Consider the following 21078-nt stretch of genomic DNA (forward strand, 5'->3'; position numbering starts at 1 on the left):
GCCTAAATATCCTAAAAGGATTCAAGCCAGTCAAGCAGGCTCTTCGATGATTCTCCGAACCTAAAAGACAAGCCATGGGAGAGGAACTAGCCAAGCTATTGGAGGCCGGATTCATCAGAGACATAAAACATCCAGACTGGCTAGCAAACCTGGTGATGGTACCTAAGAAGGACAAATCCTGGCGCTTGTGCGTCGATTTTAAGGACCTTAACAAGGCCTGCCCAAAGGATCCCTTCCCCCTCCCCCGCATCGATCAAATCATCGATGCTACCGCAGGACACGACTCATTGTGTTTCCTCGACACATATTCCGTCTACCATCAAATCAAAATGGCGGAGCCAGACCAAGCCGCAACGACATTCATCACACCATACGGCCCATTCTGCTTCAACACAATGCCCTTCGGGGTAAAAAACGCCGGTGCAACATATCAGTGCATGATTCAGACATGCCTGGCAAACCAGATCGGCAAAACAGTGGAGGCATACGTGGATGACGTGGTCGTTAAAACCAAGCATGTCGAAACTCTAGTAGACGACTTGAGGCTCACATTCGACAACCTCCGAACATATGACATCAAACTCAATCCGGAAAAATGCGTTTTCGGAGTACCAGCAGGAAAGCTCCTGGGATTCATTGTCTCCAGTAGAGGTATTTAAGCTAATCCAGCCAAAATTCGAGTGTTGTCACAGTTGGCTACCCCAACAGACCTCAAAAAAATACAAAAACTAACTGGATGCCTGGCGGCACTAAGCCGCTTTATCTCCTGCTTGGGAGAAAAGGCATTACCCCTTTATTGCCTCCTCCGGTGCACCGAACACTTCGAGTGGAAGGTCGCCGCCACGGCCGGACTCAATGAAATAAAGGCCATATTGGCAACAAACCCACTCCTGGCCGTGCCAAACATTGGCGAACCAATGCTATTATAAATTGCGGCAACTCATCAAGTAGTAAGCGCAGTGCTTGTCGTCGAGCGAGAAGTGGACGGACACAAATTTCCCCTTCAAAAGCCGGTTTACTACGTGTCCACTATCCTTAATCCATGCAAATCACGGTACCCGCATTATCAAAAGATAGTGTATGCGGTATTCATGGCATCCCGGAAGCTGCGACACTACTTTCAAGAGTGTTCGATAACGGTAGCGTCGGAAGTACCACTTAACGATATTATAAACAACCGCGACGCGACAGGCCGGATTTCCAAATGGGCCATTGAGTTCCTCCCGTTTGACATAACTTACAAGCCACGGCGAGCTATTAAATCGCAAGTTTTGGCTGACTTCGTCGCTGAATGGACGGAAGCCGAACTCCCTAAAGAGTACGACACATATTCAAACTGGATCATGCACTTCGACGGCTCCAAAATGTTCGTTGGTCTGGGGGCTGGCGTCGTTTTGACATCCTCAATAGGAGACACTGTTCAATACGTACTACAGATAATGTATACAGACTCCAACAACGCAGCCGAATATGAGGCCCTTCTACATGGTCTCCGGATGGCAGTATCCATGGGCATTCAACGCCTAGAGGTGCGCGGGGATTCAAACCTCGCGATATCCCAAATAAGTGGAGACTTTGATGCCAAGGATCCAAAAACGGCCGCTTATCGCAATGCAGTCCTAAAAATGTCAGCTCGGTTCGAGGGGCTCGAATTTCACCATGTGGCTCGGGAAAACAATCAGGCGGCGGATATCCTCGCCCGCATTGGTGCAAAAAGCGACGCGGTCCCTCCCAACATTTTCCTGGAAAGGCTTTTCAAGCCATCCGTAGCATGGGAAGGGGACACCGGTAACAACAGTCCGGACCCGGCCAAAATACCCGATACCGAACTCTATGACACAATCGGAGGCTCCGCCACTGAAATAACACAATCAGCCCACGAAATAATGGCCATTATTGCCCCGTGGACAGAACCATTCCTGGCCTACCTAATTAGACAGGAACTTCCGGAGGACCACAATGAGGCACACTGCATAGTGCGGCGATCCAAAGCCTACAGGGTCCACGAGGGAGAATTGTATAAAAAGAGTGCTACCGGAGTCCTTCAAAGGTGCATCTCCGAAGAAGTAGGGTGGAATCTTTTGGCAGAAATTCACGCCGGACTCGGCGGCCATCATGCCGCAGCTCGGGCTCTTGTAAGCAAGGCCTTCGCACAGGATTTTATTGGCCAACGGCCCGGGCAGATGCACAAGACTTGGTCCAACTCTGCACCAGTTGCTAGCTCTTTGCAAATCAAAGCCACATGCCACCCACCACCCTCCAAACGATCCCCATTACATGGCCCTTCGCGGTCTGGGGGCTTGACATGGTCGGACCCCTTAAAGGGGGAACCCACAAGAAAAAATACTTATTGGTCATGGTGGATAAATTCACCAAATGGATAGAGGCTACACCGGTAAAAACAGCCGAATCCGGACCGGTGATAGATTTCATATCTGGGGTTGTACACCATTACGGCGTCCCCCATAGCATCATCACTGATAACGGCACGAACTTTACGGCCGACGAGGTAAAACTCTGGTGCAGCAAAATGGGCATGAAGCTCGATTACGCTTCAGTCTATCACCCACAAACCAACGGTCAAGTCGAACGAGCAAATGGTCTTATAATGAGCGGCATTAAACCCCGATTAGTGTGCTCCCTAACGGAGTCCGATACGCACTGGGTAGAGGAGCTCGACTCCGTACTCTCGGGATTGCGGACCACGCCGAATCGTAGTACCGGACATACACCATTTTTTATGGTATACGGCGCAGAGGCAGTCCTGCCCTGTGACATAATTCATGAATCACCTCGAGTGCGCATGTACGAAGAAAGAAAAGCCGAACTCGATCGGCAGGACAGTCTGGACACATTGGAGGAAGAGCGCAACGTAGCCAAAGCCCGTTCCGCATTTTACCAGTAGCGGGCTCGCAGATACCAAACAGAGAAGTACGGGCCAAAACTTATAACATTGGCGAACTAGTTCTACGGCTGCCGAACAAGAAAAAGAACAAGCTCGAGCCTAAATGGGAAGGTCCCTTCATTATCGACCAAGTTCTGACCGGTGGAGCGTACCGACTGCGGGATGCATCGACCAGTCGACTCGAGCCGAACCCATGGAACGCAGCCAGGCTCCGAAGATTCTATGCCTAGCTCCGGACTTTACGTTAGTCCCCTCCCTTCATTTATTTTCTGCATATGCATCATCTGTCTTGTTTCTCTTTCTTTCTTTTTTCCATAGGCCTTCAAGGATCACCTTGTGCCTCACTCATACATCATAGATGCGCTAGCCGCACCCTTCATACCTGGGGGCTTCTCTCATAGAAGCTTAAATTATTTACCTGGGCCCAATGCCAACACATGTGTTATACTTCCGCATGTACCTTTTTTCACCATTATATGCATCAATATGAGTTAAGTTTTGGCTAAGCTGGGTTGTCTGGCTCTTGTATTTATGCCCTACGTTCCCGTTAATTCGGCTAGGGCATAAGGGGAGCACCTCTGCGATTGTTACCGCCGGGTCAGCCGGACATGTACCTCAGACTGGGTGAAGCCGAAAGCTAGCGTCCTTAAGAGAATATTCGGTCGGTGAACAAAAGATGACTTTTATTTATTATCCATATCTGCCCCCAGACATTTTCACTGCGCTTCTTGTCGCAGTCCGGACATGCACTTTAGGGCATGCCTACCCAGGGAAAGGAACCCTTAACATAACTATTCTCTCTGGAAGATGTTTCTTACTACCCATGTAATATAACATAACTAGTTGGGCACTTGTCTGATAAAACACTAATGACCCCTACACCTAGTCTCCACGCATGCCCCGGTTCTTATATAACCAAGAGGGTATTCGGATACACTCCGGACTGTTGGGTCCCGAGATTGAAGCGAAAAGGTCCGCCACGACAAACGATCTACAATCCGGCTAGAAGACATCATATATGTCACTTTAAAATTACATAGTCAATTTGACTGGTTGAATTCCTCTTCAATACCCTCCAATAGGCTGTCTAGTCTACAGTCCTGTTAGGAATACTTTTCGGCCAATTCTACTTGGTTGTATACTAAATTCACAGGGATCTCCTTGCCATCAGGCCCCACAGGTCCAACTTCGGCCATGTGGTTCGGGTCAGCCTTCGTGTACCGTGTCTTCACCATTGCCCAAGCTTCCCTGGCGCCCTGACGGCAGGCCGATATCTTCCATAATCGGAAACGCCGTCATGCTCCCTTTAGCTTTTCTACAAGCTCTCCAAGGCCTTCGGGTATGGAGACGGACGGCCACAAGGCCTGGGCAACGCCTTGCATCACCTGCCGAACTTGTTCGTGCAACTGTGCAAGCTCGGGAAGAAGATCACCCGTTGAACTAGGCATCTCCTCGGCAGGACGACCTGTTAGCATACCTACAGACATAACTCTGTCAGCCAGCTTCCTCGCCGAACTCTTTTTGAAAGTTCGTTCAAGGACTTGCCAAATATGCCGCGTCGAAGCCGCCGATTCTCCTTAACAGAGTCCGACAGTTGGGCACGAACATCTTTTAGTTCCACACCCAGCTTGGTGTTGGCATCTTGGAGATCATTCTTCTCCTGCCTCACCCTTGTAAGCACGCTCTCACGGGCCTTCAGCTGGCGTATGAGCTGTTGCTTATCCGGATTCACTCCAGCATCATCTGCAATTTATCATCAGATCTACATATAAAGCCTTACTCTAATATGATACTTATCATTTGACGGATATGATACCAGAGGGGGTCTCTTTGGGCTCCCTGCGGCGGCCATTGCGGCCTGGAGTTGGGCTTTGCACTCTTCCAGCTCCTGGGATAGTTGAGTATTCTTTTCTGTAAGAACCTACATAACAAATGATCCTTAAATCAGTTATCCTAACTGTTTCAAGTCTCAGGGGCTACTGATATATATAATCATCAAATTTTATCACCTGTATGCCTTTTACATACTACTCCATGGCTCTGGCTAGACCATTTTGAGCAGCACGGAGGTGCGCGCCTCCCGAGTTGAAGGCATCCAATGCCTCTTGGGAGAAACAAGCGTCACGAAGAACAGTCCGGTGACGCCTGTGGTTCATGGCACTTTCCACCTCGGAATGGGGGGCAGATAGTCTATCCGTATCCTCTGTTGGAGGAGCACCCGGCACACGCCTTCTACTCGTTCCCACCTCTGAGTCCGGCCTTGGAGCCTGGCTTGTGGAGGCGCGATTGGTAGCCTCTCCGGGCATAGTCCGGCGAGCACTCTTTTTCCTGAAAAGAAGGCATGGGCGTTAATATGCATGTGTAACTAATGTCTTGCAATAAAGACGGCGCACCATACCGCTGCGCCGGTGCCTCAATCCGGACTATGGATCTTTTCAGCTTGCCTGGCCTAGCGGCCCCTTGTTGGCTAGTTGCCACAGGCTCGGCCTTCTGCCCCGAGGACCCCCCCTGCAAGACACGACTGTTATACGGCAATAGAAAAAAGAGAGAGCACAAGGACGGATCCCTTTTTAAGTGCTGGGATTTCGGTCTCAGTCACCTGTGAGGCTGGAACTAGCCCAGGGTAATCGACCATAATAGCCACCAAGGTATTGTCATTACTCCCTTGGTAAAAAAACCCGTCGATCAGCTCCACGGATATGTCTGGATCCCCCTGGGAGGCCGGGTCAAGGGACCGTCCAGGGTCCTCAGGCTGTGGAGGAGGGCTGTTTATCTCCTTTACGGCCTGGCACAGCTCCTGCGATGAAATCGCCAGAATGAATACTTAAGCTATGGGAATATGAAACAGATGGGTGAGAAAAAGTCTCCGCTTACCCAGCTCGGAGGATTATACATGGAGAATCCGCCCTGCGGGTCGACACAATGGAATTCCTCCTCTTCTCCCTTGTACAAAGTGGACAAGATCTTTATTAGATCAGCGGCCGATCCCGGCCCTTTGCGGCCGTGGCGGGTGGCGTCATCCTCCCCGTTGAAATCCCACATGGGGTGGCCTCTATACTGGAGCAGCTGCACCCCCCGCATAATGCATATAGCCATGACCTGGATCATGGTCAATCCGGATCGAGCTAAAGAACTTATCCGACTCATCAGATAAAGAATGTCCCTGTCGTCTTCCTCTAGGGAGCTCCGAGGGTGCCAGCTCCGGCGCTTCTTCAAAGGGGCGTTGTCGAACTCAGGAAGGCTGATCCGAATAGGGTCCGGAAGGGGGACATCTTCTATATAAAACCATTCTGAAGGCCAGTCTTTAGACGTCTTCTTCGGAGTCCCAGACAGGTATCCGGTCCCGGCAATGCGCCACACTTCGGCTCCGCCCACTCGATATATTGATCCCTTCTTAGAACGGGGCACAAGGCAGAACAACTTCTTCCACAAAGCGAAATGAGCCTCACAGCCCAAAAATAACTCGCAAAGGGCTACGAATCACACGATATGCAACAGGGAGGCAGGCGTAAGGTTGTGTAGCTGGAGGCCATAGAACTCCAGAAGCCCCCGGAGAAATGGATGAATTGGTAATCCGAGCCCTCTTACCAGATAAGGGACAAGGCATACCCACTCTCACTTGGAGGGATTGGGACGGCTCTCCGCTTGCTCTCCGCCATTATAGGTGGCAAACCCGGCTCGAACCGGGACCAGGTACGCTGGGGGAAGAAATCCCTTGGACTAAAGCTTCACCAATAAGCTATGCGGGATGGAACATCTCTCCCAATCTCCAGGCTTGGAACTAGGGGTGCGAGAGGAGGAGCTGCGTCGACCGGCCATGGTGGAATGGATCTTTGTCGGGCACGCTCCGATGAAGACTCGGCAAGGGAGGATGATGTGATTTGGATCTGAATCCTCGTCTTTTTAAATAGGCGGCTCATTTACATAGCTACGGGGTAAATGTGAAAACACCCTGGCTCTTCACATTCGCTCGACACGTGGAAAGTGGCCATTATTGGGCGTAGAAGCCAAGGAGTACAAACCGTCACAAGGAACCAGACATTATTTCGACAGGTACACAGAATTTGGAGAAGGAACCCGCCTTGCAATGCTGAAGACAACTGCGCGCCGGACTCATAGTCACTGAAGCCTGGTTCAGGGGCTACTGAGGGAGTCCTAGATTAGGGGGTCTCCGGACAGCCGGACTATCTCCATTGGCCGGACTGATAGACTATGAAGATACAAGATTGAAGACTTCGTCTCGTGTCCGGGTGGGACTCTACTTGGCGTGGAAGGCAAGCTAGGCAATACGTATATGGATATCTCCTCCTTTGTAGCCAACCTTGTGTAACCCTAACCCTCTCCCGTGTCTATATAAACCGAGGGGTTTTAGTCCGTAGGACAACATACAATCATACCATAGGCTAGCTTCTAGAGTTTAGCCTCTCTGATCTCGTGGTACTCTTGTAACACCCATATCATCAATATTAATCAAGCAGGACATAGGGTTTTACCTCCATCAAGAGGGCCCGAACCTGGGTAAAACTTCGTGTCCCTTGTCTCATGTTACCATCCGGCCTAGACGCACAGTTCGGGACCCCCTACCCAAGATCCGCCAGTTTTGACACCGACAGTGTGGCTTGCCTAGGGTAGAAGAAATCACCGGGAGAAAGTGCGAGAAGCTCGCGAAAAGAATTGCCGGAAAACGTTCTCTCCTGGAGGGGGATGATTAAGCGCAAGGGCAAAACGATCATTTTCAGAATGTCAAAACATGGTGAAAGTGATTCCATCGGAACGGGCTCGACGAAACAAAGAAGTGTACTTTGGAATCACCTCATTTGGAGTTGGGAGTAAAAAGATATGAGTGTTTGACTGCCAGGGACCTATCTATAAAATATATCCACAAACAGGCCCCTGAGAGAAAACCAAAATCGCCTTTTGACAGAATATGCTTTCCGACCGAGAAAGCATAAACTAGACCACAACAGAGCCCGAGTACGCTTTCGGATAGGGAAGACGTATTCCAGTGGAATACGCTTCCACTTATCCTGGTTAGCAGAGGCGGGGCCGCGGCTTGAGCCACTGCCAGGTGGGACCGTGGGGTCCATGGCCAGCTGGCAGGGAGCGGCCTCATCTCCTTCCTCTCGCCCGATGCGCGCCCGCAGGGCAGAGGAGGCAGTAGCGAGGCCGGCGCCGGCCCAGCCATCTCCGGCCACCTCCCGCTGAAGTGAGGGCACCGGCGAGTGCGGCGAGTCATGCCGCACCCGTCTACACCCCGCAGCAGCACCAGGACTGAGCGGAACGATGGCGGCTTGTGGCGACCGAGAACGAGGGCGGCGGCCGAAACTTGGGCGCGTGGCCATTGCGGCTCCGGCGAGGAAAAGAGGGATGTGAGAGGTTCACCGGGGTCTGGTTGAGCTTCTGGTGGAGGAGGAATGAGGAGAGGGGCTCCGGCTTGAGGCAATCGGGGAGCGTGGCCGCGGCGGCCATGGCGGCCAACCGAGGCGATGAGGGGCTGTAGAGTCGAACGGATGGGCCGGGGAGGTTGCTGGAAGTGAGTGAGGTCGAGTGGTGAGGTCGAGAGGCCTCGGGGTGGTCTTATATAGGTAGTGGGGGAGGGGCGAGCTGGCGTCGCCGCGGGGGCCATGGACGTGTGTGCACGCGCATGAGCTCGAGGGTGGCGACCGAGAATGAGGGCGGCGGCCGAAACTTGGGCGCGTGGCCATTGCGGCTCCGGCGAGGAAAAGAGGGATGGGAGAGGTTCACCGGGCTCTGGTCGAGCTTCTGGTGGAGGAGGAATGAGGAGAGGGGCTCCGGCTTGAGGCAATCAGGGAGCATGGCCGCGGCGGCCACGGCGGCCAACCGAGGCGATGAGGGGCTCTAGAGTCGAACGGATGGGCCGGGGAGGTTGCTGGAAGTGAGTTAGGTCGAGTGGTGAGGTCGAGAGGCCTCGGGGTGGTCTTATATAAGTAGTGGGGGAGGAGGCGAGCTGGCGTCACCGCAGACGCGTGACGGGGGCCGCGGACGCGTGTGCACGCGCATGAGCTCGGGGGTAGACGACGGGGAGGAGCAGCGGAGGCTCTCACGGGGCTGAGGAGGCCAACGGAGCACGGGGAGGAAGACGACGACAATGACGACAGAGCCAAACCGACACTATTTGCCCGTGGACGCGCAGCGGCTTGCGACAGTGAGGGAGCGGACGGAGGGGGAGAGGGGTCCAAGAGAACGGTGACGACGAGAGGAAGCTAGGGGACATGCCCGTGCTTGCTGAGACACCGAGCAGAGGAGGGGCCCGAGCAAGAATCCATCCTGGGCACGGCCAAAGGCAGCAGAGCGCGTGCACAGGCTTGCCATTAACGCGGTCACCGCATGCACTGGCATGTAGTGGGGGAGAGGGGATGGAACGGGTTGTCTAGCGCGTAATCCATCCAGTGGAGGTCTCAACTACGGTGGTAGATCAGTGAAAAGTGACATGGTTAAATGGTAGTCACCACCTGAAGTTTACTGCAGTAAACCTGACCGAGCACTGCTGATCAACAGGAAGGAGTTTGGAAGCAAAGGAGTTTTCTGCAAGGTTTAGGTAAAGAAGGACTTTAACCCTGGTAACTTTGAGAAGATTAAGGCCAAGATTTAATGTAGTTGCTTAACAACCACATAAACTGGTCCGGAAATGAGATTTGGATGATGCACTCACATGGTGATGCCACTTGGGCTCAAATTTGGCAAGGCTTAATGATTTGGCCAGACAAAGGTGCTGTAAAAATTTCATACCAATTGGTTTTACCAAAATGGCACTTCCTTCACAGTTATTCCCTCTGTCCAGAAACTTGCAAAAGTTTTGGAGAAATATTGGCTAGGTGAAATGGTGCCACATTTGGTGGAGAGAAGTTATTTGGGTAGGAGAATGCTCTGGTAAAGTTTCAAGCAAAATGAAGCAATATAAAATATACTTGCTTCACAACCTGAAAATATTGATAGAATCAAAGGTTTGATGTTGTGCTCACATAGATCAAGGGATGGAGCTGAAACTTTTAGGAGTGAGGTAATATGAGCACAAGAAGTGGCATGCAAAATTTCAACTCATTTGGCTAACCGTAGCTAGCACTTCCTTCACAAAGGCTTCCCTCAAACAGGAACTTTGAAAAATCACTGAGGAAGTTTGGCTAGGGAAATAAAGTTTAATTTTGGCACAGAGCAATTATTTGGATGATATATCATGCCCAAAAAGTTTGGGGGCAAATTGGAAAGGATAAATAGCACTTGCTTCATAATGTGCCATTTAGGACAAAATAGGAAATGAATTTATTGAGCATGATGAGAAATATGGACAATGAAATATTTTGCCATATTTGAGGAAGATATGACCCAAACAATTTATAAGAATTATTTGGGGATTTTTGGAAGGACAGAAATATAGGTTGCTTCACAACCTAGGGAAGATAGGGTTATTCCTTTAATAGGAAAAAGGAATATCCCTGAAAAAAGCAATTAGGGTTTGGTCAAGCAATGGAGTGACATGATTTTGGCAAAGTTTTTAGGATGATGAGCCACTTGGGAGGGGAAATGAAGATGATTTCCCAGGTGACAAGGCCACAGAACCACTCCAAAAAGAAAAATAGAGCAAAAACCCAATAAATCAAAAGAAAAAGGAAAGGGACAAAATCCAGGCTATTACAACTCTTACCCCCTTAAAGAAATATCGTCCTCGAGATTTAGTTGCTCAGGGAACAAGTGTGTCTTGAGGACACCGTTTCCAACTCGGGTATCCTTTTTCCTTTATTTATTGTTCCCCCAAGAATTTTAGATGATTTGATTATCTTTGCTCGGGGTGGTTTGCTTCACCTTTCCCCAAATCCTGACAGGTCTTTTCTCATATACCAATTTATTATTACTGACGTTGATTCCCCATACCAATGGTGGTATCCAATGGATCTGAGCATAACTTTTCCTTCGGTCATGAAAACATTTTTACTTCTGTCAGGGGGTTGCTTCAAATAATTGCAGGCCTTCTAGTTTCAATAACTGTTGAGAATTGATCATGGCAATCTTCTGACAGGATCTGACTGCTCATAGGTGGTACTGATTTTGATTTCTTTCTTTGGCTCGAGCGTGAGATATGTACCGAATATCTGACTGCCATTTGTCAGGAGTAATATAACGGTGTATGGAGTTATAGTTGTGTCATACCTCAATATTTACATCTTGAGACTAGCCCGACAGGGGGCTAACAGACAATTGGTTTTTTGTGACAGACTGACCGTGTACTTGATTCCGTCGATGAGTATACCGGGTCTGAGCTGATTGTTCGGCTCTTGACTTTCTCATTGTGTCGGTATACCTATTTGGATTTTCCATCCTAACCATTCCAAGCGGGTCAACGGGATATGAAATCCTTGTAAAGCAGAGTAGGCTTTTGAGGGTATGCCTTTGGGGATTTATGGAATTATGACCTCCAACTGATTTGGGTATCCGGACCCTAATGGCCGTGCAAAAATCATCTTACCTTTGCTGTCAGTCTCACCCTATAACGGTCATGATTTTCTTTGTGAGGATACCTTACTGGAATAACTTGGCCACACCTGTCCTTGATTCTTCGTATGACCAGGGACGTGATTAGTGCAATATTGTTGGCATTATTCCTTTGTGCCTGTTTTCTGACCTGAGTCCGCACACATATGACATATGTTCGGAGCTTGTAGTTGTACAGAGCTCATTGCAGAGTCCAATCATACAAGAAGGTGACAAGGTTTCATGATATCACCTTGTCTGGTGCGGGAATAATGACCTTGATGACCATTGTCAAGACTGTGGATTATGTGATGTCATCCCTAGATATTGTCGATCCTTGTTATTCATGATATGTATCTCTGCCCATTTTCTTTTGTCTGACTCGTGAGGTTGTGGGATCCATACTTTCCTTAAGTGTATCTGTTGGATCCTTGCCGCATCTCGTATGAGTGACTGATGAGACTGGGGATGCATGCCCACCATATATAAAAATCAGATGCAACCAAACACTTGATTCTTGCGGTAGGCATATGTTTTGACTGTATTGTACCTCTGACAAAATTATTGCAAATCTGATCCTTGATCTGCAGAGAAAAGCCATTCGTGTAGCTTGCCGAGGAAGGCTCATTAGCTTCTGCTCGAAGCTTTTGTTGGGGTAGCGTGCAGAAGAAGCCTTGATAGCTTACATACGAAGCTTGACATGAGCATTGTGCAGGAGAAGCCTGAGTTCCGTACTTGAGAAGTTTCTCCCCGGGTTACTTGTTGAGAAAGATTCATTTTCGTCTGTCAGAAGCTTTTACCGAGTTACCTTGCTGTGTAAGACCGGTTATCGTGGGCCAGAAATTTTTCACATATCATGCTGAGGAAAAATTGAGGAGCCTTGCCACATAAATTTCTTCCGATAGCGTGTGGAATAATTGTGGGTTTCTTATATCCAAAACTTCATACTAATATGCAGACTGAAATCTACACACACGCACATAATATTCTGTGGCTGATTATTTGCATGACAAAATTTGTTTGACTGTCTCCCTTGAGCATACCACATTCTGACTTTATTTCGGTTGATAACATATTTCAAGCATCATGCATTGCTGAGCCAAAATTTTGTATATGATACATACCTTTGACTGAAAATATATCGTTGATCTTGCATCTGACTTGTCTTTCTGCTGGCTGGATCATTACTGCGGTGTGGATTTTGTACTGATGTAGACTTGAGTTATCAGTACTGTTGTGAGGAGTGAGCACTAATACAAAATTGATTATCAGCCTCAAAATCAGATATTCCCCATTTTACTGCAGTCGGCTGAGAATTCCATTCTGTTTAGCTGAGCTTCCAAATATTTGAACTCCTTGCTGATTCTTCGGATCCGGTGTCGGTTGCTGAGCAACTCTTTATTGGGGAAAAATAATGTAACACCGGGGCCCAAAAAGAAAGAAGCAAAAAAACTCAACAAAACAAAAGCACACAACAACAATCAATTCACACACAATCAGTGTCACATATTACTGCTAGTCACACAATATGCATGCCCACTTAAGCACACAAATCTCGTGGGATCTCCGGTTCCACGATCTAGCATGTTGTGACGATGTGCACGAGGACGAATAAATGTGTGGAAGAATTGGTGTAAACAGCGGTACACCAAGTGCTAGCTTAGTCAGGTAGCAACCTAGACTAGCTCGTGAAGGAAATATGCCCTAGAGGCAATAATAAAGTTATTATTTATTTCCTTATATCATGATAAATGTTTATTATTCATGCTAGAATTGTATTAACCGGAAACATAATACATGTGTGAATACATAGACAAACAGAGTGTCACTAGTATGCCTCTACTAGACTAGCTCGTTAATCGAAGATGGTTATGTTTCCTAACCATAAACAAAAGAGTTGTTATTTGATTAACGGGATCACATCATTAGGAGAATGATGTGATTGACATGACCCATTCCATTAGCTTAGCACCCGATCGTTTAGTATGTTGCTATTGCTTTCTTCATGACTTATACATGTTCCTATAACTATGAGATTATGCAACTCCCATTTACCGGAGGAACACTTTGGGTGCTACCAAACGTCACAACGTAACTGGGTGATTATAAAGGAGTACTACAGGTGTCTCCAAAGGTACATGTTGGGTTGGCGTATTTCGAGATTAGGTTTTGTCACTCCGATTGTCGGAGAGGTATCTTTGGGCCCTCTCGGTAATGCACATCACTTAAGCCTTGCAAGCATTGCGACTAATGAGTTAGTTGCGGGATAATGTATTACAGAATGAGTAAAGAGACTTCCCAGTAAGGAGATTGAACTAGGTATGGGATACCGACGATCGAATCTCGGGCAAGTAACATGCCGATGACAAAGGGAACAATGTATGTTGTTATGCGGTTTGACCGATAAAGATCTTCATAGAATATGTAGGAGCCAATATGGGCATCCAGGTCCCGCTATTGGTTATTGACCAGAGACGTGTCTTGGTCATGTCTACATTGTTCTCGAACCCGTAGGGTCCGCACGCTTAAGGTTTCGATGACAGTTATATTATGAGTTTATGAGTTTTGATGTACCGAAGGAGTTCGGAGTCCCGGATGAGACCGGGGACATGACGAGGAGTCCCGAAATGGTCGAGACGTAAATATTGATATATTGGACGACTATATTCGGACATCGGAAAGGTTCCGAGTGATTCGGGTATTTTTCGGAGTACCGGGTAGTTACGGGAGAAGCAATGGGCCTTGATGGGCTTTAGTGGGAAGAGGGGAAAGGGCCAAGGGGCTGCTGCGCCCCCCCCCCCTCCCCTCTAGTCCTAATTGGACTAGGGAAAAGGGGGCCGGCCACCTCTCCTTCTCCTCCACTTCCTTCTCCCTTCCTCCCCTCTTGGTGGACTCCTACTAGGACTTGGAGTCCTAGTAGGACTCCACATCCTGGCCGCACCAACCTTGGCCGGCCTCCTCCTCCTCCATCCTTTATATACTGAGGCAAGGGGCACCCCAAAGACACAAGTTGATCCACGTGATCTATTCCTTAGCCGTGTGCGGCGCCCCCAGCCACCATAGTCCTCGATAATACTGTAGCGGAGTTTAGGTGAAGCCCTGCTGCTGTAGTGCATCAAGATCGTCACCACGCTGTCATGCTGACGGAACTCTTCCCTGACACTTTGCTGCATCGGAGTCCGGGGATCGTCATCGAGTTGAACGTGTGCTCGAACTCGGAGGTGTCGTAGTTTCGGTGCTTGATCGGTCGGATCGTGAAGACGTACGACTACATCAACCAAACGCTTCCGTTGTTGATCTACTAGGTATGTAGATCACACTCCCCCCTCATTGCTATACATCACCATGATCTTGTGTGTGCGTAGGAAATTTTTTGAAATTACTACGTTCCCCAAACAGTGGCATCCGAGCCTAGGTTTTATATGTTGATGTTATATGCACGAGTAGAACACAAGTGAGTTGTGGGCGATATAAGTCATACTGCTTACCAGCATGTCATACTTTGGTTCGGCGGTATTGTTGGATGAAGCGGCCCGGACCGACATTACGCGTACGCTTACGCGAGACCGGTTCTCCCGACGTGCTTTGCACATAGGTGGCTTGCAGGTGACAGTTTCTCCAACTTTAGTTGAACCGAGTGTGGCTACGCCCGGTCCTTGCGAAGGTTAAAACAGCACCAACTGGACAAACTATCGTTGTGGTTTTGATGCGTAGGTAAGATTGGTTCTTGCTTAAGCCCGTAGCAGCCACGTAAAACTTGCAACAACAAAGTAGAGGACGCCTAACTTGTTTTTGCAGGGCATGTTGTGATGTGATATGGTCAAAACGTGATGAGATATAAGTTGTTGTATGAGATGATCATGTTTTGTTGAAGTTATCGGCAACTGGCAAAAGCCTTATGGTTGTCTCTTTATTGCATAAGATGCAAGCGCCAAATAATTGCTTTACTTTATCACTATGCGATAGCAATAGTTGCAAGAGCAATAGTTGGCGAGACGACCATGTGACGACATATTCATATAGATCAAGATGATGGAGATCATGGTGTCATGCCGGTGACGATGGAAATCATGACGATGCTTTGGAGATGGAGATCAAAGGCTCAAGATGATGATGGCCATATCATGTCACATATTTTGATTGCATGTGATGTTTATCTTTTTTATGCATCTTATCTTGCTTTGTTTGACGGTAGCATTATAAGATGATCTCTCACTAATTATCAAGAAGTGTTCTCCCTGAGTATGCACCGTTGCCAAAGTTCGTCGTGCCCCGACACCACGTGATGATTGGGTGTGATAAGCTCTACGTCCATCTACAACGGGTGCAAGCCAGTTTTGCACACGCAGAATACTCGGGTTATACTTGACGAGCATAGCATATGCAGATATGGCCTCGGAACACGGAGACCGAATGGTCGAGCGTGAATCATATAGTAGATATGATCAACATAATGATGTTCATCATTGAAGACTAATCCATTTCATGTGATGATCGGTTATGGTTTAGTTGATTTGGATCACGTGATCACTTAGAAGATTAGAGGGATGTCTATCTAAGTGGGAGTTCTTAAGTAATATGATTAATTGAACTTTAATTTATCATGAACTTAGTCCTGGTAGTATTAGCATATCTATGTTGTGGATCAATAGCTCGCATTGTTGCTTTCATGTGTTTATTTTGATATGTTCCTAGAGAAAATTGTGTTGAAAGATGTTAGTAGCAAAGATGCGGATTGGATCCGTGATCTGAGGTTTATCCTCATTGCTGCATAGAAGAATTATGTCCTTGATGCACCGCTAGGTGACAGACCTATTGCAGGAGCAGATGCAGATGTTATGAACGTTTGGCTAGCTCAATATGATGACTACTTGATAGTTTAGTGCACCATGCTTAACGGCTTAGAATCGGGACTTCAAAGACGTTTTGAACGTCATGGACCATATGAGATGTTCCTGGAGTTGAAGTTAATATTTCAAGCAAATACCCGAGTTGAGAGATATGAAGTCTCCAACAAGTTCTATAGCTAAAAGATGGAGGAGAATCGCTCAACTAGTGAGCATGTGCCCAGATTGTCTGAGTACTACAATCGCTTGAATCAAGTGGGAGTTAATCTTCCAGATAAGATAGTGATTGACAAAATTCTCTAGTCACCATCACCAAGTTAGTAGAACTTCGTGATGAACTATGATATGCAAGGGATAACGAAAACGATTCCCAAGCTCTTCGTAATGCGGAAATTGACAAAGGTAGAAATCGAGAAAAAAACATCAAGTGTTGATGATAGACAAGACCACTAGTTTCAAGAAAAGGGCAGAGGGAAGAAGGGGAACTTCAAGAAGAACAGCAAGCAAGTTGCTGCTCAAGTGAAGAAGCCCAAGTCTGGTCCTAAGCCTGAGACTAAGTGTTTCTACTACAAAGGGACTGGTCACTGGAAGCGGAACTACCCCAAGTGATTGGCAGATAAGAAGGATGGCAAAGTGAACATAAGTATATTTGATACACATGTTATTGATGTGTACTTTACTAGTGTTTATAGCAACCCCTCAGTATTTGATACTAGTTCAGTTGCTAAGATTAGTAACTCGAAATGGGAGTTGCAGAATAAACAGAGACTAGTTAAGGGTGAAGTGACGATGTGTGTTGGAAGTGGTTCCGAGATTGATATGATCATCATCGCACACTCCCTATACTTTCGGGATTAGTGTTGAACCTGAATAAGTGTTATTTGGTGTTTGCATTAAGCATGAATATGATTTGATCATGTTTATTGTAATACGGTTATTCATTTAAGTAAGAGAATAAATTGTTGCTCTGTTTACATGAATAAAACCTTATATGGTTACACACCCAATGAAAATAGTTCATTGGATCTCGATCATAGTGATACACATAATCATAATATTGAAACCAAAAGATGCAAAGTTAATAATGATAGTGCAACTTGTTTGTAGCACTGCCGTTTAGGTCATATTGTTGTAAAGCGCATGAAGAAACTCCATGCTGATGGGATTTTGGAATCACTTGATTATGAATCACTTGATGCTTGCGAACCATGCCTCGTGGGCAAGATAACTAAGACTCCATTCTCCGGAGCGAGCAACTGACTTATTGGAAATAATACATACTGATGTATGCGGTCCAATGAGTGTTAAGGCTCATGGCAAGTATCGTTATTTTCTGAACTTCACAGATGATTTGAGTAGATATGGGTATATCTACTTGATGGAACAAAGGTCTGAAACATTTGAAAAGTTCAAAGAATTTCAGAGTGAAGTGGAAAATCATCGTGACAAGAAAATAAAAGTTTCTACGATATGATCGTAGAGGTAAAATATTTGAGTTACGAGTTTGGTCTTCAATTAAAACAATGTGAAATAGTTTCACTACTCACGCCACCTGGAACACCATAGTGTAATGGTGTGTCCGAACGTCATAACCGTACTTTATTAGATATGGTGCAATCTATGATGTCTCTTACCGATCTACCACTATCGTTTTGTGGTTATGCATTAGAGACAGCTGCATTCACGTTAAATAGGGCACCATCTAAGTCCATTGAGACGACACAATCTGAACTGTGGTTTGGCAAGAAACCAAAGTTGTCGTTTCTTAAAGTTTGGGGTTGTGATGCTTATATGAAAAGGTTTCATTCTAATAAGCTCAAACCCAAATCGGAGAAATATGTCTTCATAGGATACCCAAAGGAGACTGTTGGGTACACCTTCTATCACAAATCCGAAGGCAAGACTTTTGTTGCTAAATTAAGAGTTTTTCTAGAGAAGGAGTTTCTCTCGAAAGAAGTGAGTGGGAGGAAAGTAGAACTTGATGAGGTAACTGTACCTGCTCCCTTATTGGAAAGTAGTTCATCACAGAAATTTGTTCTTCTGACTACTACACCAATTAGTGAGGAAGCTAATGATGATGATCATGTAACTTCAGATCAAGTTACTACCAAATCTCGTAGGTAAACCAGAGTGAGATCCACACCAGAGTGGCACGGTAATCCTATTCTAGAAGTCATGTTACTAGACCATGACGAACTTGCGAACTATGAGGAAGCGATGATGAGCCCAGATTCCGCGAAATGGTTTGAGGCCATGAAATCTGAGATATGATCCATGTATGAGAACAAAGTATGGACTTTGATGGATTTGCCCAATGATCGGTAAGCCATAGAAAATAAATGGATCTTCAAGAGGAAGACGGACGCTGATAGTAGTGTTACTATCTACAAAGCTAGAATTGTCGCAAAAGGTTTTCGACAAGTTCAAGGTGTTGACTACGATGAGATTTTCTCACTCGTATCTATACTTAAGTCTGTCCGAATCATGTTAGCAATTGCCGCATTTTATGAAACCTGGAAAATGGATAAACAAAACTGCATTCCTTAATAGATTTATTAAAGAAGAGTTGTATATGATACAACCAGAAGGTTTTGTCAATCCTAAAGGTGCTAACAAAATATGCAAGCTCCAGCGATCCATCTATGGACTAGTGCAAGCATCTCGGAGTTGGAATATACGCTTTGATAAGTTGATCAAAGCATATAAGTTTTATACAGACTTGCGGTGAGGCCTGTATTTACAAGAAAGTGAGTGGGAGCACTACATCATTTCTGATAAGTATATGTGTATGACATATTGTAGATCGGAAATAATGTATAATTATTCTGCAAAGCATAAAGGAGTGTTTGGAAGGAGTTTTTCAAAGAAAGACCTTGGTAAAGCTGCTTACATATTGAGTATCAAGATCTATAGAGATAGATCAAGACGCTTGATAAGTTTTTCATTGAGTACATACCTTGACAAGATTTTGAAGTAGTTCAAAATGGAACAGTCAAAGAAAAAGTTTCTTGCCTATGTTACAAGGTGTGAAGTTGAGTAAGACTCAAAGCCCGACCACGGCAGAAGACAGAAAGAGAATCAAAGTCATTCCCTATGCCTCAGCCATAGGTTCTACAAAGTATGCCATGCTGTGTACCAGATCTATTGTATACCCTACACTGTGTTAAGCAAGGGAGTACAATAGTGATCTAAGAGTAGATCACTGGACAGCGGTCAAAATTATCCTTAGTGGAATAAGGAAATATTTCTCAATTATGGAGGTGACAAAAAGGTTCATCATAAAAAGTTACGTCGATGCAAGTTTTGTCACAAATCTGGATGACTCTAAGTCTCGATCTAGATACATATTGAAAGTGGGAGCAATAAGCTAGAGTAGCTCCGTGCAGAGCATTGTTGACATAGAAATTCGTAAAATACTTATGGATCTGAATGTGACAGACCCGTTGACTAAAATTATCTCACAAGCAAAACATGATCACACCTTAGTACTCTTTGGATGTTAATCACATAGCGATGTGAACTAGATTATTGACTCTAGTAAACCCTTTGGGTGTTTATCACATAACAATGTGAACTATGGGTGTTAATCACATGGTGATGTGAACTATTGCTGTTAAATCACATGGCGATGTGAACTAGATTATTGACTCTAGTGCAAGTGGGAGACTGAAGGAAATATGCCCTAGAGGCAATAATAAAGTTATTATTTATTTCCTTATATCATGATAAATGTTTATTATTCATGCTAGAATTGTATTAACCGGAAACATAATACATGTGTGAATACATAGACAAACAGAGTGTCACTAGTATGCCTCTACTTGACTAGCTCGTTAATCGAAGATGGTTATGTTTCCTAACCATAAACAAAAGATTTGTTATTTGATTAACGGGGTCACATCATTAGGAGAATGATGTGATTGACATGACCCATTCCATTAGCTTAGCACCCGATCGTTTAGTATGTTGCTATTGCTTTCTTCATGACTTATACATGTTCCTATAACTATGAGATTATGCAACTCCCGTTTACCAGAGGAACACTTTGGGTGCTACCAAACGTCACAACGTAACTGGGTGATTATAAAGGAGTACTACAGGTGTCTCCAAAGGTACATGTTGGGTTGGCGTATTTCGAGATTAGGTTTTGTCACTCCGATTGTCGGAGAGGTATCTTTGGGCCCTCTCGGTAATGCACATCACTTAAGCCTTGCAAGCATTGCGACTAATGAGTTAGTTGCGGGATGATGTATTACAAAACGAGTAAAGAGACTTGCCAGTAACGAGATTGAACTAGGTATGGGATACCGACAATCGAATCTCGGGCAAGTAACATGCCAATGACAAAGGGAACAACGTATGTTGTTATGCGGTCTGACCGATAAAGATCTTCGTAGAATATGTAGGAGCCAATATGGGCATCCAGGTCCCGCTATTGGTTATTGACCGGAGACATGTCTCGGTCATGTCTACATTGTTCTCGAACCCGTAGGGTCCGCACGCTTAAGGTTTCGATGACAGTTATATTATGAGTTTATGAGTTTTGATGTACCGAAGGAGTTCGGAGTCTCGGATGAGATCGGGGACATGACGAGGAGTCTCGAAATGGTCGAGATGTAAAGATTGATATATTGGACGACTATATTCGGACATCGAAAAGGTTCCGAGTGATTTGGGTATTTTTTGGAGTACCGGGTAGTTACGGGAGAAGCAATGGGCCTTGATGGGCTTTAGTGGGAAGAGGAGAAAGGGCCAAGGGGCTGCTGCGCCCCCCCTCCCCTCTAGTCCGCATTGGACTAGGGAAAAGGGGGCCGTCCACCTCTCCTTCTCCTCCACTTC

The sequence above is a fragment of the Triticum dicoccoides genome, chromosome 4A (assembly GCF_002162155.2).
Source record: "Triticum dicoccoides isolate Atlit2015 ecotype Zavitan chromosome 4A, WEW_v2.0, whole genome shotgun sequence".
In the NCBI taxonomy this organism is placed as follows: Eukaryota; Viridiplantae; Streptophyta; class Magnoliopsida; order Poales; family Poaceae; genus Triticum; species Triticum dicoccoides.